Source organism: Ictidomys tridecemlineatus, unplaced genomic scaffold (assembly GCF_052094955.1).
Source record: "Ictidomys tridecemlineatus isolate mIctTri1 unplaced genomic scaffold, mIctTri1.hap1 Scaffold_600, whole genome shotgun sequence".
In the NCBI taxonomy this organism is placed as follows: domain Eukaryota; kingdom Metazoa; phylum Chordata; class Mammalia; order Rodentia; family Sciuridae; genus Ictidomys; species Ictidomys tridecemlineatus.
Genome location: NW_027524086.1, coordinates 145,430 through 167,896, shown reverse-complemented (window position 1 = coordinate 167,896; position 22,467 = coordinate 145,430). Strand labels below are relative to the sequence as shown.

General features: G+C 50.5%; 2 pseudogenes; one reads left to right on the top strand and one right to left on the bottom strand.

The window, feature by feature from the left end:
- The first annotated feature begins 1,652 nt into the window (after window positions 1-1,652).
- Window positions 1,653-6,210, top strand: LOC144374167 (rho-related GTP-binding protein RhoC-like; annotated as a pseudogene).
- Window positions 6,211-6,591: 381 nt separating this feature from the next.
- LOC144374166 (helicase MOV-10-like) lies at window positions 6,592-17,941 on the bottom strand (annotated as a pseudogene).
- Between the last annotated feature and the right edge of the window lie 4,526 nt (window positions 17,942-22,467).

Genomic DNA, 22,467 nt, shown 5'->3' with positions numbered 1-22,467 from the left:
TCATGCTAATCATCACTAAGTACCATCATGTGCTATATGATGTCAATGAGCTGCATTTATGATGGTATACACCATATAGCCTTGGTGTGTAGTAGGCTATGCCTTCTCAGTTTGTGTAAGTACACTTTATGATGTTTACACAACAATAAAATTGCCTAATGATGCATTTTTTATATCCCCATCATTAAATGATGCAAGACTGTATTGTTGAATATATACATTTATGTATCCGTGTGTGTGTACCTTTTCCCACATATCTTCACTCCCACTGTCACCTTCTTATTTTTTCATTATATTAGTTTCCTAACTCTAGCAGCTCCTTGCTGTACCTGAGAAAAATTCACAGTCAACTCCTAGACATGGCATATAAGGACCTTCATGGTCTGTCTCTGTTTCCTTCTCCAGCCTCATCTTCCATCACCATCACTGTCTTCTAGGGAGTTCCCATGACTCTGTAGGCCTTCAGTACCTTCAATTTGTTATTTAAAATATACACATCAACCTAATTTGAATACTTCATTTGTTCTTCAGGGCTGGGCATCCCATAGCTAATGCATTCTCTCCACCCCCCAACAGCAAATGCCTCCTGTATGGCCGCCTGCAAGAGTTGTCCATAGGGAATGGCAATTAAGAGCAAGGTCTCTAGAGTCCATTGGTTTGAATTCTAGGACCAGACCCAACATCAACTCTGTAATCTCTCTGAGCCCCCATTTGTTTTCTCAGTAAAATGGAGATAACACTACTAGGCCATCAGGTTATTGTGAGGACTGAAATAGTTAATGTGTATAGAGTCAGGTTCCCCAAGAGTTAGATATCTTGAGATTGTCTGTAGTCCTCATTTAGACTATAAATTATTTGAAGGCATAAATCAATCTTCAGCACATAGCTCTCACTTCATACTGAGTGAACTATTGAGTGGATTAAGAGGCCTGGGGACCAAACTGCTCTTGAGCTCAGTTTTCTCATTTACCAAATGCGTTGGCTGTACTTCAGATCTTTAAAGTCTGTAATACTTCTAACATGCATCCATTCGGCAAATATTTCTTGAAAACCAATCATGGGACACGCACTGTGCTAGACGAGAGGAAGGGAAGACTGGAGGAGCACGGTAGTCATCAGAAGACAGCACCAGCATTGTAGTCACACAGGACTGACTGTATGAATTCTTGCTATCAGAAATCTCAAACATTTGCTAAGCTGCGTCTTCAAATCTCAGTTTCCTTACAGGCAAAAGGAGATGGGTATACTTCCCCCGAAAGGATTGTGACAAGTATTTAAAAGGTTGAGTTATGTAGTTCCTAGAATATACAAGTCAATAAAATGTTGATAGATTTCCTCCTTCTTTGTCCACCTCCTCAGTCATTTTTACAAGAAAGATCTACATGTAGGTAAATATGGTATGTAACACATCATACGGGGCTAAGCGTCACTAACGGCACAATAATACAATAGTTGTGGGAACTGTATTCCTGGTTGGGGATCCAGAAGCACGTCCAAGAGTAGTACCCTTGGAGAAGTAGGTAGGAATTGGACTCAGGGAAATTCCAGGCAGTGGAAGGAAGGGGGTATGAGGCAGAACGGTGGTCTGGGTCTGCAGGTCCCAGAAGGTCCGCAAGGATTCTAGTGGCAGAGAGTGGTCTTCTGCACACACCATGGCCCACTCCATCGCCCGCGCTGGCACCCGGGTTTCCCAGTCCTGCCTCCGGAGAGCGCCCAGGAGGGGCAGGAGCGGGTGCTGTTTGGCCGCGGGAGGGCACCAGCGGCCCTTCCTGACGCCACCCCGAGCGCCTCTCAACTTTCTCAACTTTCTCTACGCCCATCTGCCCCTAGGGGCTGGAATGCTGGGCAGAGGCCCCTCCGGGGTTCCACCCGCTTTGGTCACCGCCCACTCCTCTGCGGTCCTGGCAGCTCAGAGCGACTCTCCTTCCAGCCTCTCACCCAGCCCGGGGCAGGTGCCCCCCAATCCTCGCGCCGCAGCGGAGGCGACCCTTGGCCGCCTGGGGCTGGGCCAGAGGCCAGCCGAGCCAAGGACTGAAGGGGGGCGGGGGCGGGGGCGGGGGCGGGAGCGGGGCCCGGCCCCTAGGGTCAGTCTCAGCCTCCTGCAACGGCCACGCAACTCAAGAGGCAACTGAGCGGAAGGTACAGGGGTCTGGGCAGGGGGAGAAGGGCGTCCCAGTTCCCGGGAGAACACTTTCCTCCTCTCCACTCGCTGGGAGCTAGGTCGGGTCCGGCGAGGGGTTTTGGCCGGTTCCCTCCCCTTGGACGTGGTGTCCGGGCTGCGCTGGGGTCTGGCCTGCTGGGCTCCTCCCCGGACTGCAGCAAGGGGCCCCAGGAGCGGCCTGGCAGCAGCTCTCTCCTGCTGAGGCCCTGATAGGAGCCCTTTCCCTTCCCTCCAGGTTTCCCCTAGCCTCCCCCGCGGAACAGGGGAGAGGCCTTGATGTCCCTAGGCGAGAGAACCCAGCCCAGACGCCCTGGCTAGCCCCAGGCTAGACGGCCCAGCGCGGACCTGGCCTGGGGTGCTGGGCATGGGCTGGGAGTTCTCCCAGGCCCGGAAGGTGGAATGGCGTGAATAAGGGCATGGTGTGACCCTTGGGGGCTGCTACTGTTGGGGGAGGTTGGACACTGCCCTCGAAAGTCCTTGGAAACTGCTTGGGGCATGGGGTAGGGGAGACCGGGAAGGATCCAGCCCGTGTGTGTTCGTGTGTTCGTTCATGCAAGTGTGTGAAGGAATCTACCCTCCACACTCCCCAGCTAGGCTAAAGATTTATTTTAGGGGTGTCGGCTGGGGAGCCCGGGGCACAGAGTTCTCTCAGTTCTGGCTTTAAAGTTGAGGAAGAGGTGTCAACTGAAGAGTGAGTCTTTCCCAAACTTCAGGGGAAGTGAGCCAGGTAGGAGGCCCACTGGATCTGCGGGAAAATCAAGAGAATGAGCTAGGTATCCCACATATCTTGTCTCAGGGGAGGTGCCACAAGTTCCAGGCTCCGTTCCAGCTACACTTCAGTCTCTGCGGGGGTTTGGTTGCTCCTTTTAGGGTCAGTGGGGCAGTTCCTCTGGGGTTTCCTCTCACAGGGAACTATTGTTCATGCTATCTTGGCCTTGGGCCTTGTGTCCTGGATTGGCCTGGGCTGCTTGCTCTTCTGGCCCAACCAGAGCCTGGAGGGAAAGTCTTCTGAGCTGGGGGTTCCAGGTCACTTAATTCATGTCCTTGTCCTGAAGTTCTGGCCTCTGCCTCCCACCATCTGGTGCCCGTTGCCTTGCTGGGGGATGGCAGTGGCGCACTCTTGCCTAAGTGACTGGTAGATCAGTAGTGATTGTTCTCTATCTGCACTGCCTGGGTTGGAGTTACCCCAGCCCGTGTTTACACAGCTGCATAAGTTGAACTAATGGGAGTAGGTGGGGGAGTTGGAAGAAATCCTAGTGTCAGTCACCTGGGTAGACTTCAATGAACCCTTGTTTGGAAAGGGATATGCTGACAGGGAAGATGTGCCCTGCCATCTGCACTAAACTGCACTTTTAGAAAACCTGGATGTATTCACGTGTGGTGGTACATGCCCATCATGCCAGCTACTCAGGAGGCTAAAGCAGGAAGATTGATCACAAGTTTGAGGTCAGTGTGGGCAACTTATCCAGACCCTATCTAAAATAAAAAGGGCTGGAGTGTGGCTTATTGGTAGAGTACTTGCCCAGCATGCATGAGGCTCTGATTTAATCCCCAGTACCCCAAAGAAAACCTGGATATATCCTCTGGTTCTGCCACATACTCACTGTGTAATCAGGGCCAAGTCCCTTTGCTTCTGGGTTTAAACTCCCCACCACCACAAAATGGTGATGATGGCATGACTTATCCCAAAGGAATGTGAGAATTAAAGTGGTATTCATGATAGCAATTCATCTGAGATCACAAAAATCAAACACATTTTAGTGATTTTTGTGGGAGAGGGGTTACTAGGGGTTGAACCCAGCAGCACTTTGCCATTGAACTACATCCCCAGCCCTTTTTACTTTTTTAAACAAATTGAATCAGCATCTTGTTAAGTTCCCCAGGATGGCCTTGAACTTGGCGATTTTTCTGCCTCAGCCTCCCACAATGCTGGTTTATAGGTATGCAGCAGTACACCCAGTTTACATCTTAGAACTTTAAAGAAAAACTCAATTGAGTTTTTTATGACTGTGATTAATATGGTGCCTTGCACACAGCAGGACTAGTGGTTTGAGAGGATCTCTGGGTAGTAGGTTGGGGCCCTTGGGGTCAGCTATGTATTGCCCGTTTGTCAGGTGGAGCTGGCTTTGTGGGACACAGCAGGGCAAGAAGACTATAAATGCCTTCGGCCTCTCTCCTATCTGGACACAGATGTCATCCTCATGTGCTTCTCCATTGACAGCCCCAACAGCCTGGGTGAGGACTTTGGAGAGAGCGGGTGGAGACGCTTTGGAGTCAGCCATCTTCAGAGGCTGTGGGGATGGAGTCACAAGGGCTGCACAGGCTCTGCTGGCTCCTTTGTTGTGGTATCTCCAGTGGTTGGAAGGGCTTGGGGGAGGATATGCTACAAGGGACCGGGTTTTGAGGTATGAAGGAGACCATCAGCCTCAGACTGCTATGGGAAGGAAGACCAGTGCCCACATGCTTAAACTGAGGAAACTGTTGGGACATGTCTGTACAGAAAACATACCTGAGAAGTGGACCCTGGAGGTGAAGCACTTATGCCCCAATGCGCTCATCATCCTAGTGGGGAATAAGAAGGACTTGAGGCAAGATGAGCATACCAGGAGAGAGCTGGCCAAGATGAAGCAGGTGGTGGGGCTGCCTGATGGGGAACCCTGGGGAGGAAGGTGCCCCCTGAGGGGTTGCAATCTGAGGCAGAAAGGAGCTCTCTCTTCAGCCAACTGTCCTGTGTTAAGCAGTCATAGTGATATCTACCTCCTCCTCTCCCATGTGTGTGCCCTGCTAAGAACCAGAAGGAACCTCAGTATCAAATCAGATGATCATAGAATGAAGTGACTTGTCCAAGGTCACTTGGCATTTTAATTTATTCCAGTTTATTATTCTGTCTTTGGAATTGGGGCTACTAAGATGAATAAGGAAGTCCTTGTCCACGGGAGACAGATTATGTTTCACTTAGGGTATGCAGACTGTGCCATCAGTGTACCTGGGGAGGAAGGGCATCATCAATGGCTGAAGAAAGGCTTAGAGGGTGAGGGATCTGGCTTATTCAGGGTCTCACTAAGTGGCCCACTGACCAGAGGAAGAGTTTATTACATGAAGCTGCCAGGGTATGGAATAGAGACTATCTTGAGAGGATAATTATATAAGGCAAGGTTTTAAACTGGGGACAGCAGGCAGAGGATGGGTTGGGGGGATGATGGAGAAGGTAGTCATTTAGGAGGTAGCTGACACACATTCAGGCAAAACATATGTGGACCACAGAGTCTGCAACTAGGTGGGAGAGGAGGGGCTAGTCTGGGGATAACTTTTAATGTAAACATGAGGTTTAGATCCATGCCTGGGGCAGCCGGGGCCTGGATGCTTTGTAAGCTCAAGGCTGAAGGAGGTATTTGTTATGGGTGATGTGGTGTGAGGTGCACTTAGCCAACAGCTTCCTCTGCCTTATCTTCTGTCTTCTCAGGAACCCATCGGATATGAGGAAGGCCAGGATATGGCAAATCATATCAGTGCCTTGAGTGCTCTGCCAAAATCTATGAGGGATTGCGGGAGGTTTTCAAGATGGCCACTCAAGCTGGCCTCCAGGTCCTCAAGAATAAGTGCCAGAGGGGCTGTCCCATTCTCTGAGATCCCCACGGCTCCTGATGCCCTTTTCCTTCACAGTGGCTTAGGGATCACCCACCTGCCCTTGAGCTCCACCCTTAGGACTCCATGCTGAAGGCTCCTTTTTCCAGTTTCCTCGTGCCCAGGATTGCTTCGTTTCCCTAGCCCCCAGAGTGGTGACAGGCCTGCTCTCCCTCCCTGTCCTCTGGGAGCTGGGCCTGTGGCCTGCCCTTCTTGAGCAGTCCCTCTCCCTGCTGCCTTGGTCCAGGGGTAGGGCTCTTGCTCCCTTTGGCCCTCCCCAGAGTATGGTCACACACCAGCACTTTATATACTTCTGGCTCAGAGGAGCATTTCTAGGGTAGGTGGATTGGGGTTTCTCCTTTGGGCAGGGGCCTTGTCTCTGACTGAACTTGTTGGGGGTCATGAATAAAGGCCACAGGTTCCAACACGTGTGTGGCAGCTTCCTATTTCCTTTGTCTGGTTCCTATCTTGGCTACAAGCCCAGAGTCCCATCTCTCTCTTCATTTCCAAGTTGCTTGCCAGACTGGCCCCCTGTTGGCAAAGGCAGGACTATGGTGGAAGGGTGGAGTCTTGGAGCAGAGATGAGGTCATGCCTGGCTTAGCCTGGGGGGTAGGTGAGGGGCATGGTCTCTAGTCTGGACTAAATTTAGTAACTGGTGGGTGGCTTCCCACTGAGTTTCCTCCCCTGGACATGGAGGCTGTGAGGAGATGTGGCCCTGGACAGGGTGTGACAGTCTCAGCCTCTTGCAGGTCAGCTTGGGGACACAGGAAGCTGGGCCCAAGAAGAGGAGACACGATCTAGAGGATTTTGCATAGAATAAGATTTTTTGTTTTCAGAGTTTTTCTTTCTTCCCCTTCCCCCATAACAATGCTAACAAGCAGCTTGATGTGTCATTATCCCCAGCAGTGAAAGGGGTGGAATGGCTTGGTTGTAAACACCATCCCCCAGCCTTCCTGTCCCTTAGAGGGGCAGCCCAGCTGGATTCTGGTTCAGGATTGGGTGCAGCGGGCTAAGGCTTGGCTTGGTGTGAGAAGGCAGGCAGCTGTGTCTTCAGAGCGAATTCCTCCACTGGGGCTCCACTTGCAGGGACAGGCCCCCTTTACTCTCCCACTCCTGGGGGAGGTAGTCATGACCATGGGGCCCTAGAAAGAAAGGAGGTATGGTTTGTCTTCTTTACCTTCTCTTCTACCACTGTCCCCTGCCTGGTCCACCCTGGCCTAGTCATACCTAAGATAGAGGGGCTGAGCTTGCTCAGATCTTGAAGTAAGTTCTGTCCATTCTGTAGGTCCAGGAAAGGGACACCCTGTATACCCTCTGATTTCTTTACCGAACTCCAGGAATCTGTGGGGGACAGAGGTGTTGACACACAGAGCCATGCAGGCCTGGATGAGGAGTACCAGCACAGGCTGGAGGCGAGGCCTGGGTCCTGCCACATCTGAGCTTTGGTTGCTCAAGCTCTAAATGTCAGCTCACTTACAAATAAGATGGAGGTTTTATGAAGATTAACTGATCCTGAGGATTGAGCCATAAACAGGTACTAATGAAGATACAGCTGCCTAAGCTGGGGCTTGTGGCAACCATGAGGGATTACAGGGCAGGAATGCTCACGCTTTCCAGTCGGGGTCATGGCCCAAGAGAATGGGGTTGCCCACTATGATGAGCAAAGCTTTGGCCCAGGTCACAGCCACGTTGAACCTCTGGAAGGAAGAAGTGGTGGGGTCATGGGAAGGAAAGGCCAGAGGAAGGAAGAATTCCTGCTACACCCACCAGCCCTCCAACCTTGGGGTTCTTAAGGAAACCCAGGTTAAAGAACAGATCCAGCTGCACAAACCTCTGTCTGCTTCGCACAGTAGAGATGAAGACCACGCTGCATTCTTGGCCTTGGAATTCTTCCACAGAGTCCACCTAGAAGAGATAGAGTCAGGGCGTGAGAATAGGTGGGTTCAAGGGGAACTTAAGGGATGTCTGCCACATGGCGCTTGAGCTGCAAGGAGGGTACACTGGGCAATTGTCAATCAGTGGGTGAGTGCTGCCACAGGGGACAAGAGGCATGCTCTGGAAGTACAAGCCTCAAGAGTAAAGCTAGCTCTGGGATTCGGGCCTGTAAAGTCATCAGAACAAAGCAAACAGTGTTTCAAAGAACACAGTAAATAAAAAGAGTGTTTCTAAAACTTTCCTGGAGATAATCAGCAAGTACTTGTTAAGACTATAGAACCTTGGGCCCTAACCCAGACTTCCTGATCAGAATTTTCCAAGGCAGATGTCTCCAAATCTCAAAAGAGTAGGTTTCAGGCTTGTACCTGAGGAGCTGTAAAAAAAATACTAGTGCCCTGGCTCTGCCCCCAGATATCAGTGTTAATTGGCTGGGAGGGGCCCTGGTAGTATTAACATCCCTCCAGGTGATTTTTCTCTGTATTAAGAATCACCATCTCAGAGCAAGTGTTAAGCTACTGAGGGTGGAGATGAGGTGACAATATCACATGACAAATGGGGGTAGGCTGTGGCATTTGGACTTCATTCTTAGGGCAAAGACCTCAAACCTGCCCAATCACAGTGATGTGGGAGGTTGTTAAACATGCAGGCTTCCTGATCTCATGCCAGAACTATAAGCTGGAGCTTTGAGGAGCAAGAGGATGGGGAAAAACCCAGTTCTGTCCAAGGCAGTGGAGGTGGGACAGGGACATGGGCCAGACTGAAGCAGTGGCACAGGAGCTGAGGTCTCTGATTTGGGAAAAAGAAGGGTACAAAGAAGGTGAGAGTGAATGTGAAGTAGTGAGTCACCTTCAAGTCCTTCCAGTCTCTGAAGCTCCCTGTCAAGTTTGGTGATGCAATAATGGATTTTTCCACCTGGAATGAAGGGAAAGGCATCTTTCTCTTATGCAGTCACCTCAATTCAAGAGGAACCAGGCAGGAAGGAGGCCAGAGAGCTGGGGAGCAAAGAGGGAGGAGGAAGCTGACCTCTGCACTCTTCTGAGATATAGGGCCAGCAGAGGCCAGGGCTGTTCCAGAGGTATCACCTGGGGGAGGACCCATCCTTGCTGGGAACTGAGGGCCTGACCTGCTTCCGGTAATGGCGAGATGACTCCAATGCTTTGTGGGCTCAGGCATGCTTTCCCCTTTTTAGAGGAAGGGGCCAGGAGCAGCTCAGGTAGGAGGTCACCGTGTCAGCCTCTTCAGGGTTGAAGAAGGATGGGCTATTGCACTCATGCTCATCTTTGCCCATCACACTATGAAAGATGATGGGAAATCCCTGGTCATAGGTTAGAAGAAACCCTCAACTGGACTTCCCTGCTTCCCTTCCCTCCCACTCCAAAACCCTTGCAGGCAATAAGGAAGATTAGGCCAAGGTGACAACTGGAGGGACCCCTGGTGTTCAGTGGAGCCTTTTCCTACCTTCAGTAAACAATCAAGATATGGGGGTGGGGGCCTGAGTCCTGCTCTTTCCAGCCTCACCTTTTGAGACAGACCCTGTCAGCGGGAGAAGCACTCTTGATCCACCACATCTGCACAGGCCTGTAGCTCTCCATCGTAGTAGAGTTGGTTGGGAATGTCCAGGATGATGGGATGGGACCTGAGAGGCAGGAGGGAGGGAGAGCTAGACCAAGGCCTGGATTACTTTTGTCCTGCCCTTGGGGGACAGGCTTTAGGTCCACACATGAGCATCTTGCTTCCTGCTTTCTGCATAGCAGGACACATTCACCTGCAAGCTCTCCTGCCAGGCATTGCACACCACATAAAGCAGAACTTGTGGGTCCATAGGGATCCAGTGAACAGTGAAATTATTATTATTATTTTCAAATTACTTTTAAAAACTAAGATTTGCCAGGCATGGTGGTGCATGCCTGTAATTGCAGTGGCTTTGGAGGCAGAGGAAGGAGGATGACCAGTTCAAAGCCAGCCTTAGCAAAAAGCAAGGCACTTAAGCAACTCAGTAAGACCCTGTCTCTAAAAAAATACAAAATAGGCCTGGAGATGTGGCTCAGTGGTCATGTGCCCAGTTCAATCCCTGGCACACTCCATCCCTCAAAAAAAAAAAAAAAAAAAGAAAGAAAGAAAAAGAAAAAACTAAGAAATTAGGGACTCAGCTTTCAATTTTGCCAAGGAAGGTCAGTACAGAAACAATGTATCACTTCCCATTACCCTTATTTGAGATAATATGTTAAATCCAAAAATAAAAGTAGTAATGATACAATAACATTTCCTTTCTGCAACTGTCCTATATGGTACTCATCCAAGCATTTTTAATGTCTAAACTTATTCAGTAAAAGAAGTATATAAACAGGGTGTGGTTCTGTGTGCTTGTAGGTCCAGCTAGCTATTCAGGAGGCTGAGGCAGGAGGACTGCCTGAGGCCAGCCTGGGGAACAAAGAGACTCTTAAAACAAAACAAAACAAAACAGAGCTGGCTATGTAACTCAGTGGTAGAATGTGCCTAGCATGTGTGAGAGCCTGGGTTCAATCCCCACCACTGCAAAACAAACAACCCTGCCTAGCCCTCTAATCTGATAATATGTTTATGAAAAACTATTCTTTTTCTCATTTCTCCTTGGATTGCCTGGAAATGCCATCCGAGACAGACATGAGACAAATCCTGGTGTCTGACCACCCCCATATCTAGATAATCTCAGTAGTCCAGAATAAAACCACTAGCTAAAGGAGGCCTCCGACCTTCCAGTCTATACTCCTTTCTGCATCACAGAGGCACAGAGCACCAGGAATGCAGACCACAGCCTCCTGCTGGAGCACAATGGGTACGAAGGCATGGGCTAGCAGTGGAGGGAGATGAGGGTGTGGGCATATCTGTAGTTTCATAGCAGCTTGGTTATGAACTGAGGTGATGAGCTTGGTCATAGCCATCAGGGCCCTTCTTGTACAGGGCATTGTAGGTGAGCAGCCATTCCAGCAGCGAGTACACCAGCCCATACTTCTGTGTCAGTGGGGACTGCAGCACAGGTCCCAGCTGTCAAGGGTCTCCAGCCAGCACCAGTTGCCCTCCTGGATTGCCTGTTTCCTTAACTTCCATCAGTCCTAGAAGGCAAAGGTGGTATGAGGAGAAAGGTAAGTGATGGGATCTCCCCATGCAGGGTGGCACACCTGTACCCCACTCTGAGCCGCTCACCTACTATGGCCACCAGACTCTCAGGTTCCATGCAGTGGCCAGCATCATCGATGAAGGTGTGTGTGAAGTGATCAATGGGAAACTGGGCTTATACCAACCTGGGAGGTGTCAGGCCAGGCAGGGTCATCCCCAGGCACCCAACTACCAAACCTGAATGCTCACCCAATCTGATCCCTCACTCACCCACTGAAAACCCTTCCCCATCTTCCCAGCCCACTACCCTTTTATTTACACACACACTCTCCACCTGCTGGCCATGATGAGAGTGGTAATTAAGATGCAATATTCCTGCAGTTCCTTCTTGGCAGGAAACACATACTCCCCCTTTTTCGCATCCCTGTTACAGTAGGGCTGTGGATTGTGAAGCAACATGAGGCATCAGCTTGGCTCTACCCATGCCCACCCTCACTCTGGCACTGGGCCACTTTATAGACATGGAAACTGAGGCCCAGAGAGGGTTCTCACCCACCCAAGGATGAGGATCCAAGTCTCCCTACTTTTCTGGTTTACCCTTAGAGTCTCCCAGACATCTGCCATCCCTTGACCCTCTGCACTTCCCTGACCTTAATGTCCTCAGGTACCATGTGGATGTCCCTGCTGGGGGCCAGGAGGCAGTAGATGGAGCTGGGCAGGTGGACCCAGAGCCGCTGACAGAGAAGGTCAGCACCCGAGTTGGATGGAACGCAGGCTAGGATGTGAGCTTCGGGCAAGTGCTTCACCACCTGAGATGCGGACAGGTAGAGTGTGGGAAGCAGTTTCCCAAACTCTAGTGACTCACACTGGGGCAGTGAAGCATCTGCCTCCCACAGCCAAGGGAGGCAGTGATATAAATGACAAGTTCTATCCTGGAGCCCTGCTAGTTCAATTAGCACTTTGACGTGGGACAACAACTGCAATAAAACACACAAGTCTATGAATACCAAAATGCAAAAAGTCATTCCAAGAGCCACACAGTGCCCAACCTACCCAACAGTGCTCAACAGCCACACTGACTCTAGCTCCCCACTTTTTTTTTAAAAAAAATTGTAGTTGTAGATGGACAGAATGCCTTTATTTTATCTGTTTATTTTTATGTGATGCTAAGGATTGAATCCAGTGCCTCACCCATGCCAGGCAAGTGCTCTGCCACTGAGCTACAGCCCTAGCCCTCCCCACCTACTTTTGATGGCTGCTGAGAAACAAGAACTTTCAGGGAGATGAAGGAAATCAGAATTTGGGGAAAACCGCTCCATCTGGGGGAGTCAAGGATATAGGTCCCAGGTTTATCCTCAAGCCTCACCTGCTTAATGGCCTCTACTAATGTGACAGTCTTGCCAGTGCCTGGAGGCCCAAAGATGATGTAGGGGGCTGGATGTGTGGTGTCCATAACAATGTGCTTTATGGCCTGCAGCTGCTCTGGGTGTGACTCCAGACTCCAGTCATACAGCCTGGCAGGGAGGCCGGGAATCCAAACTTCAACTTATCCAGCCAGCATCCCAGAAGCCTCTAGGACTCCATCCCCAAGCCCCACACTCCAACCAGCCCTGGAGTCCCCTGCCCTCAGTCTCACTTGAGCTTCACATCTGAGGGCAGCAGCAGGACCCCACAGGAGTCCACAGGAAAAAGCATGGACCACAGCAGCCAGCACCCTGTCAGTTCCAGGGCCCGATGCTGGACCTGCAGGGGCTGGCGGTTGAAGGTGAAGTTCACCTTGAAGGTCAGCCCATCCACAAATCGGTTCAGGAGGGTTTGGATAGGGAGAAAGGTAGAGTAGTTCCAGTTAGGTGGGCCAGACAGTAAAAAGCCAGGACCTCCCTCCACCTCCCTCTGCTCCACTCCCTGTTTCCAAGACTTCCATAAAAGCTCCCTAGGAGAGGCAGCTGCTGAGGTAGCTCAGAGTTCCCTGGAAGAAAAGCCCCTGCCCTGTGCTTGGGATCCACTCATCCTAGGAGAAAGCCTCTTGTCTCCCCTGACCTGAGGGAGAAGCCTGAAGAAGGGTTCCCCCAACACCCACCTCATGGAAAAGCTCAGTTTGACATGGTCCAGTTCCACCTTGTGCATGAAGCCCTTGTAGGTGATGGGGTCCTCCTGGTGTGTCTCAGAGGACAGAGGGAAAACAGGTGGTCCCCCCGCAGCACTGAGGGGTGGCTCTCAGTCACACCAGGAACCTACAGGGTGTGAACATAAGCAAGCTTCTGTCCCAAGCATGGTCACTGAAGGACCCAACCTCCAGGCTCTCCAGATCTCTGAGGGACGAAAACTGAGGCTCTGGCCTTCTAACCCAAGACTCAGAGAGCTGCGTTTTCCCTATTTCCCTTCCTCTCCCACCAGACAGGAGTTGTGGGGAGAGGAAGAATACAACCTTCCCAAGCTGCTCACAGGTTCAGAACTCCAGGGTGCTAGTTTAAGGCCTGGCAGCTGCTTCCCACTCTACTCAGCTGCCCTCTCACCAGCTCAGTTCTACTCTGCCTTTAAAATATTGTTAAAACTCATCTCCTGTAGTCATCTTGCCATGATCATCCTTGTTCTCTCTTCCCACCTGCATTTGTGTGGAGAAATTTATTCTCATGGGCAATTCTGGTCTAAGGTACACACATTCAAAATCTGTGTGCTAGAAAGGGGCCTAAGAATTATCCAGTCCAGCTTTATGCTTTTTAGATAAGGAACCTATGGCTCAGAGAAAGCAAGGATATTGCCCAAGATCACACAGCCAGTAGTAGCAAAGTCTAGATTAAAACCCCAATGTCCTGCTCTGACACCATTTTGGGCAAAGGATGCCCACCCTATCCCTTGCTGACCCCTCTGGGACAGGAACCATTTCATCCTTTTTCTAGGTTTGACCTGTATTTAGGAATGGCCTATAGAGGTTGGCTGACTTGAGCCTGCCCTCCCTGCACCTGATCTGAGCCCCAATCTCCAGAGTGAGCAGCCTGGGGTTCTGGTCCATGGAGTCCCAGGTCATGGGCACTGATTCCAGGTCATAGTGCCAGATGTCATGCTCCATCTGCAGCTCCTCCAGGTGCAGCAGCAGTCAGAGTTTCACCTCATAGTTCCTCCACGTCAGGGCTGTCTCCAGCTGGGCCCTGGCAGTGATGGTTGGAGGATGAAGTGGGAAGGGCAGAAAAGGGACAGATCAAGCACCCCCATGACCAGGAGCATCTAGCCCCTCCCATTTGCAACTAGGAACACACCATTAATCAGAGAAGACCAGAAGGACAGAGAAATGGATTGGGTCAGAGGCCTTGAAGAAGGGAGCCCCAACTCTTGCTTCCTCCAATGTCCTTGACCCAACCTCAGACCTGACTTGAGTATCCGCGGTAGATCTTATGGCGGAAACATTCTTCCCCAGATCTTCCTTCCATGACTCACACCCTAACCTCATTCAAATATCATTCTCTGTTCAAATGTCACCTCCTCAAAGAGACCAGGACTGACTACTCTCTGTAAAACATCACCAATTCATCCCCTTGTCCTGCTTTGGTTTTACTTTAGCATTACTTGAGTTCTTCAAAGCACTCACCAGAATATGGAATGTACAAGATAAAATAAAAGAAATGATCAGTGCTCACTGTTCCCCACCAGAATGGGCAAGGCCCATTTGGAACAGCAACTGGCAAGTGGGCTGCTCAGCAAGGGTGAACAAAGAGAGCCTGGGAGGCTGGACAGACATCCAAAGCAACAGGCAGAGGCCAGCAGGGAGAGGGAAGACGGGAGTGGGGTACTGAAGGAAAGCACTTACTTGATCTCAGCAATCTCCTTTGAGGCAGTGAAGATACTTGTTCTCTGAAGAAGGATGGGGAGCAGCTGCCTGAGGCATGGGGGTGGGTAGTAGGTCCCCAGTTCCATACTTACCTTCAAGTCATGGCCTTTAGCACTGCAGAAGTAGGGGGAAAAGCTGTCATAAACATTGAACTTGTCACCTTCAAGACTCTGGGAATGCCCCTCCGTGGAGGAGGCACAAGGACCCCTGTGATGCCATTTCCAAAGGGTGGTCGGCAGCCTCTGCCCAAGGACATGGAGCTCACTAGCTCATGTGGCTGCTCAGTCCATGGGTGGACCAATTTTGGAAATCCCAATACTTGGAATATTTAAAATATATTATTTATAATACATTTTCATTATTAAAAAAGAATCTGGCAAAAAATTATAATAACATTTTTACCATCCTGAGACAGCCAATGTTAATTTTTGGGGGTATGCAGGCTTCCAGATTAATTTATATTATATGTGTATATATATTGTTTTTGTTTTGGGGTACCAGAAATTGAACCCAGGGGCACTTTACCACTCAGCCACATCCCCAGCCAGCCCTTTTTAATTTTGGTTTGAGACAGGGTCTCAGTAAGTTGTGTAGGGCCTCACAAAGTTGCTGAGGCTGGCTTCAAACTTGTAATTCTTCTGCCTCAGCCTCCTAAATCACTAGGATTAAAGGCATGTGCCACTGCACCTGGCACCTATATATTGTTAACAAAAAGTGAACAATTATCTAACTGTGAAGGTCCTACAGTATTTTGTAACTAGCTACCTATGTCGAAAAGATGTTTACACATGAGTCCACTCGCATGACATGTCCAGCACAGAGAAATTTATGGAGACAGAGATAAAGTGAGTGGCTGCTAAGTACTAAGCAGGTGGGTGAGTGAAAAAAGGGTGGTAGCTGAAGGGTATTGGGTTTCTCTTCTTTGGCATAATAAAATGTTCTAAAACTGACTGTAATGATGGTTGCACATATCTGTGAACATACTAAAAAAAAATCACTGACCTGTATGATATGTGAATTATTTCAGTAAAGTTGTTTTTAAAAAGAGAGAGATCTGGGTGCAGTGATGCATGCCAATAATCCCAGCACCTCAGGAGGCTGAGTCAGAAGGATCAAAATTTCAAGGCCAGTCTCAACAACTTAGCAAGACCCTGTCTCAAAATAAAAAGAAGTGGGGCTATAGCACAGTGGTAAAGTGTCCCTGATTTCAATTCCCAGTACTACCAATTATTTTTAATTTAAAAAGAGAAGAGAGGGGGCTGGGTAGAACATGGGCTTAGCATGCATGGTTTTGATCCCCAATGCTGTGAGAGAAAGAGAGAGAGAGGGTGGGGGGAGAGGTGTGTGTCGGTCTATAATGGGCTGCCTGATAATTCATTACACAGTGAAAATACTTCTTAAAAAATGTTTTCATACTGTCCTTGTTCCTGCTACTCTCCTGCAGTTTGCTTCCTAGGCAGAATTTTTTTTTCTGAGCCCAGAGGAGGGAATAAAGGGTCCCTTGGTTCCCAGCTCTGGGCTTTTACCAAGGGTCCACACTGTTGTGATAAGGACAGGCCAAGCCCTGTCAGGTCTGGAGGGAGGGCTTACAGGTCAGGTCTTTCTCCTTCCTCTATCCGGTTGGTCAACACAGTGTTTCCAGTGATCCAGGTGTGCTTGAAGGGAGTCATGGGCTCCAATTGTGCAGCCATAGGGCTGTGGGCGATGGCAGCCAAGAAACGGGAAATGTAAAAAGATGCCAGCTCCTTCTGAACCTGACTTCCCAGGTCCCAGCAGCTCCCAGAGCACCGTGGCTGGGAAGTAGCCCACAAATCTGGTCTTACAGTGCACATGCAACTCATAGCATTCACCTGCAGGAAGAAGGCTGAGTGAATGGGAGGGGGGAGGGAAGGCAGGGACCCTCCCACCAACATGCTGACCCTGACACTTGCCCAGCCAGACCTATCCCGAGAGGAGACTACTGGACAGCCAAAGTGTGTGCTCCAAAGCTGCAGCCCTGCTAGGACAAGCCCTGCCCACCAGAATTCTTCCCTTTGGAAAGCTACTCACCGGGGCCCAGCAGGCAGGGCAGATCTTGGTCACCATAGTAGAAGGCAAACTGGGGTTTCTGGCAGAGTGGGAAGAGGTGACTGAGGGTAGCAGGTTTGTTTCCTCCGTCCCAGAGCCTCAGGGTCAGCACCTCCTTGTGGTTCAAACCCAGGCAGATAACGAGCTGCTCATCTCATGCTTCATGGGGCCCCTGGACTTCCACGTCCACCCCATGCTTCCCATGAAGATACTCAGCCCTGGGGAGAGTGGGAGTCAAGGGTGGGGGCTAGGGCAGGAGCGGCCTGGGCTGGGGGATGCCCTGGGGAGAGTGCCAGCCATGCTCTCACCCACAGCCAAGCCCCCCACCTGCTTCCCCCATTCCTTAAGGAAGAGGCCTCCCCACAACCTGAGCAAACTACTCTTCTTGGTTAGACAGCCCCTTCCCCCATGCCCTGAGTACCCCTCACAAGCAAGTGTGTGTTCACGAACAAATACACACACACACACACACGTACACACACCTGTTATAAAAGATCTTGGCTAGCAGTGACTTATGGTGCTTGCTGATATCTGAGCTCAGCTTCATTCTCCTCTTTTCTGGAAGCCGCGAGTCAGTCCAGTGGTCCAGTTTGAAGAACCTGACCTGAGTCTTGCTGACGTAGGCCAGATTTGCCTTGAGAAGCACTCAGACTGAACCCAGAGATTCCAGTGTGTGACCGCAGTGCAGCCTCTGAGGCTCCCAGGGCAGCCTAGGGGAGGGGACTGGTCTCCCAAAGATGAATGGGCACTACTCAGGCAAAAGACGGAGGGCACAGTGAGTCAAGGTGAGGGGTGTGACCTCGCTACCTCTGGGCCATTCCTGCACCTCTGGGAGCCTCGCTTCCCTCCATTATGAAATGGGAATGGCAAGGCTTGCCTCTTTTAAAGGTTGCTGTGAGCCTCACCCAAGATGGTAGCATTGCTGCAAGCCACTTAGCCCAGCACCTGGCACATAGGAGACCTCAGTAATAGTGAGTGATGATTAGTATCACATACAGTTTGGTTGCACTAAAGTGAGAAGTGCGAGGGGAGTGGCAGGAGATAGTAGAGGTACACAGGGCCCATGATTCGGGCCGGGTTGCATAGGCCGGTACCTGATCTTGAAGTCGCTGTTATAAATGGTTCGCAGCTGCTCGGGATCTGTCTCCATGTCCTGTCCTCTAACGACTAGGAAACTCTCCAAGCACTGGCCCATCTCCTGGAGCTGCCGGCAGCTGAACATACTGGGCATCTCAGCGATGGCTACAGCCCAGGCAGGAGGGTCCGTGGAAATGAAACTGAAAGTCGCCGCTGTGGTTGGAAGTTGGCGGCCCTGCGATGAGGGTGCAGAGGGGGGAAGCCCGCTACCTCTGACCTCCTGCTCCTGCAATCTCCCTTTCCCCCACCAGGCGTCCCTCCGCAGTTCTTTCCCTACCTGAGCCTTCCCTTTGGTCTCTTCGTCTTATCCCCTCCCCGTGCGCTGCGACCCAGGTGTAGGCCAGCATGACCATCACCCTCCTCTGGGACTCCTGATAGCGGCCACCTGGGACACTGGAGGGGAGCCAAGGGAGGACAGAAGTACCCAACACCACCAACTCACCCTCTGAATGGAGGACTTGCGGCTGTGCAGCATCCTCAAGAGCAGAATCCTCAGCTTTGAACTCATCCTTCTCCTCTCCACCAGAGAAGAAATCCTTTGGGAACCAATCCACCCAGTCGGAACTACATATCAGGGGCGTCTCCTCCGCCCCATACTGCAGGGACAAGGTGGCAGAAACCAGAACACCACCGCCCGCGCCCTGACAGGCCAGGACAGACCAGGCGGTGCCATCTCACCCCACCTACCCACACTCCTGCCGCCGCCACCGCCGCCAATGCCTCAGACCTGCCTGCCGCGGCTGCCTCTGGCTCCCACCCGATTGCCGCCACAGTCACCTCCGACCTCCTGCTGCGGACGCCAGGCCGCCTGACGCCCACGCCCCGCTGCCTGCGGCTGTGGCACCTTGCTGCCTGCTGCGGACGACGCCCCCCTCCTGCTGCGGACGCCAGGCCGCCTGACGACCAGCCCCGCTGCCTGCCGCTGTGGCACCTCGCTGCCTGCCGCTGTGGCACCTCGCTGCCTGCCGCTGTGGCACCTCGCTGCCTGCTGCGGACGACGCCCCGCCTGCCACCGCCTCCGTTTCTGCCACCACTGCTGCTGCTGGCCCGCCTGCTGCTACCTTTGCCTCGCCTCCTGCCACTGGAACTACCGCCCCACCAGCTGCCAATGCTGCCTCCTCAGGCTCATGTGCGCCACCGCCGCTCCGCCTGCTCCCGCCCCCGCTGCTGCTGCCACAGCCACCACCGCCGCTCCATCTGCAGCTGCTGCCTCCTCCCCGCCTACAGACGCCGCCACCGCAGCCCCACTTGCCAGCGCCATCCCGCTGCTGCCTTGGCGGCCAAGGCCCCGCCTCCCACGGCCTCCGCCCCGCTTCCCGCCACCTCCGCGGCCCCACCTGCTGCTACCTTTGCCTTGCCTCCCGCCACTGGAACTACCGCCCCACCTCCCGCCAATGCTGCCCCCTCAGCCTCGCGTGCCCCCGCCGCCGCTCCACATGCTCCAGAGCCCGCTGCTGCTGCCGCCGCCACCGCTGCTCCACCTGCAGCTGCTGCCTCCTCCCCGCCTACAGACGCCGCCACCGCAGCCCCACTTGCCAGCGCCATCCCGCTGCTGCCCTGGCGGCCTCAGCCCCGCTTCCCACGGCCTCAGCCCCGCTTCCCGCCACCTCTGCTGCTCTGCCTGCTGCCGCTGCCTTAGCCGCCCCTCCACCTGCTGCCTGAGCTGCTTCTTAAGAGCTGTAAGGTAGGTGGTGCCTTGCACGTGCCCGGAATCGCCTTACTCATGGCAGTGGGGCTGGGATGAGGATTCGTGAGGAGTGCGGCCCTGCCTTGATTTTTGCAGAGCTTGGTCCCTCTGCCCTTGGCTGGGCCCTTGACCACATGCACCATGGTCCTGCCCTGTAGCGCAAGGCTCCTCACAGTGTCTCTACATTCTTCCGAGCTCTTGAGAGCACCCCACAAAAGGAGATGCTTTCTGGGATTTTGGGGAAGAACTGATTGTTCTGCTCCTCTAATTATACTTGTGGAACCAATAATTACTGATGCCTTGATACTGAGTATCCAACAAAGGGCTTGAAACTGGAACGGATTTGGACCCTACCTGCCCTCAAAACTGCTTTAAGATTAAGAGATGTCGGACCTCTGAGAAAATTGCCTCCACAGATTAAAAAAGAATAAAAAATAATTAGAAAGCAAAAATTCCAGAAACTCCTCAAAATCAAAAATTCTAGAAAATCCCCAAAAGCAAAACTTGAAATGACTACATCCTACATAACACCCTAAATGCACACAAGTGAAATATTGTGTAGGCACTCTATTGGATGTTTTATAAGTGGTCTGGAGATGATTTAAATTATATGGGAGGTTGTAGGTGGGTCCTATGCAAAGTCTATCCCATTTTATGTGAGTGTTGAGCTTCCACAGATTTTGGTATTAGGTTAGGTGGGTCATGGAACCAAACCTACACAGATACTGAGAGACAACTTATGTTGGTTCAAAGAAAATCTGATATTTCAGAAATGCAGAAAGTCAAAAGCAGAAGCCCTACTTCATTTTTGGGTCCTGTGAGGTACATCTTTTCCTAACTTTTCGTCTAAGTATTGAAATATCTATGCATACATGTGTTGGCTTTTCTACAAATATATTTATCATTTCTATCTCATCCTTGCATTTAGATATTTCCTTACCATGACAGTGATTGTGTATGACTGTGTATGTGAAATGAGTCTCATTTCTTTCTTTCTGTTTTTGGTACTGGGTATTGAACTCCAGGGTGCTTAACCACTGAGCCACATCCCCAGCCTGTTTAAATATATTATTTAGAGACAGGGTCTCACTGAGTTGCTTAGGGTCTCTTAAGATTCTGAGGCTGGCTTTGAACTCTTTTTACTCCTGCCTCCACCTCCTGAGTGGCTGGGATTACAAGTGGGCGCTTTTTTAGTGGTAACATAGAATTTCCACATATGCATGTGCCATAATTTTGTGATTGATATCCTATAGGTGAATATTTGGGTTATTTCCCAAATTTACTACTACATATAACAGTGCACACTATTTGATGAGATACCATGTGGTTTCATTGGGTCAAATGGTGGTTGCATTTCAAGCTTTCTGAGGAATCTCCATACTGCTTTCCAGAGTGGCTGTACCCATCCAAATTGATTTATTTTAAGCAAGTGTCTTCCCATGTCCTTTAAGTTTAGAGGCATAGGGTTCTGTTTCCAAGGATGTCATGCCATTGTTTAAAATTATTGTTGAAACTCCAAATATGTGTAGCTTTTCATCCACCCTTCCCACACACAAGTAAATAAATATCACAGTATCTCACTGGATCTCCAGTGCCCATACATGTTTGCAGCTAATGGCAGGGTTGAAGTTTTGTGGCAGAGATCAGACAGCACAGGCTCAGAATATTTCTCTCTTCCTCATTTCCGATCCTTTTATCATTGGAGATGGAGCCCAGCAGCCTGCTTGAATCCTTAGGTAGTGTGAGCCTAGAATATCAGTGGCATTATTTCTCCTCTCCATTAAGCACCAATAATGAAAAAGCAAATTGGGAGCACACTTATAGCATCTGCAGTAAGTCTGAAGTTTGTGTGCATCTGTTGGGCTGCAGTGATGAGATAAATCCTCTTTGTTAATATGTGACTTGCAACTTGAAGCCTCCCCAGTCTCTGGATTATAAAGCAGGTTGCTCTGTGGGCAGCCTGTCAGCCAGAGAACAAGTGGAACAGAGCAAGGGCAAATCCTGGGAATGCAATGAGCACACTGGAATTTTTTTCCTTTTCCTTTCGGTGGTGACTTTAGCTAACAGCTGCTCAAAACCTTGCTGATTCCATAAAGCCTTGCAAGCAAGGGCTGCTAGAAATGAGAGCACACTGAAGTATGTCAGCAAAAGAAGAACAAGGGACTGCTCTTGTAACAGGCACTCTAGTACTTTGACCCCTCTCCTAAAAAATATAGTTCCCAGTCAGGTGTGGTTGTGCATACCTGTAATCCTAGTGGCTCTAAAGGCTGAGGCAGGAGGATTGCAAGTTCAAACCAGCCTCAGCAAAAGCAAGTCCCTAAGCAACTCAGTGAGACCCTGTTTCTAAATAAAATATGAAAAAGGGCTGGGGATGTGGATTAGTGGTTAAGTGTCCCTGGATTCAATCCCCTGTAAAGGGCGGATTTTTTGTATATGCTAATTATATAGAATAGTGGTATATTTGAAAATGCATATACCATAACTGTAGCATAGACAAAGGGGTCAGAGGGAGAGACGAAGGGGTGCAAGGGGAGGGTACCCTGAATGAAATATATCAGTCAGACTACCATGAATCCTATAAAGAAAGAAACTTTCAAGCCTGCCACTGAACTAAGACTCTGTCTACCACCAACAGATGGAGCTTATGTCATGTCCCTTTGGCTTGGAAACAAATATTTCTTAACACCTTTCCAGAACCTAACACATAAATTGAGACTGAAATAGAAGACAGGAACTTATTATACTTGATCATGACCTGTTGGCATATCACTTAAGATCTATTGATTCCCTTCTTCTATAATTCCATAGTCATAAAGAAAATTGGAATCATTTTGTTAAAAGCTAGAATGCTAGGTAGTGCTTTCCCTGGAGAAAATATACCAGAAGTTTTTGCCTCAAAGGAGTGGAGTGGAGTTACAGCTACAAACCTGTTT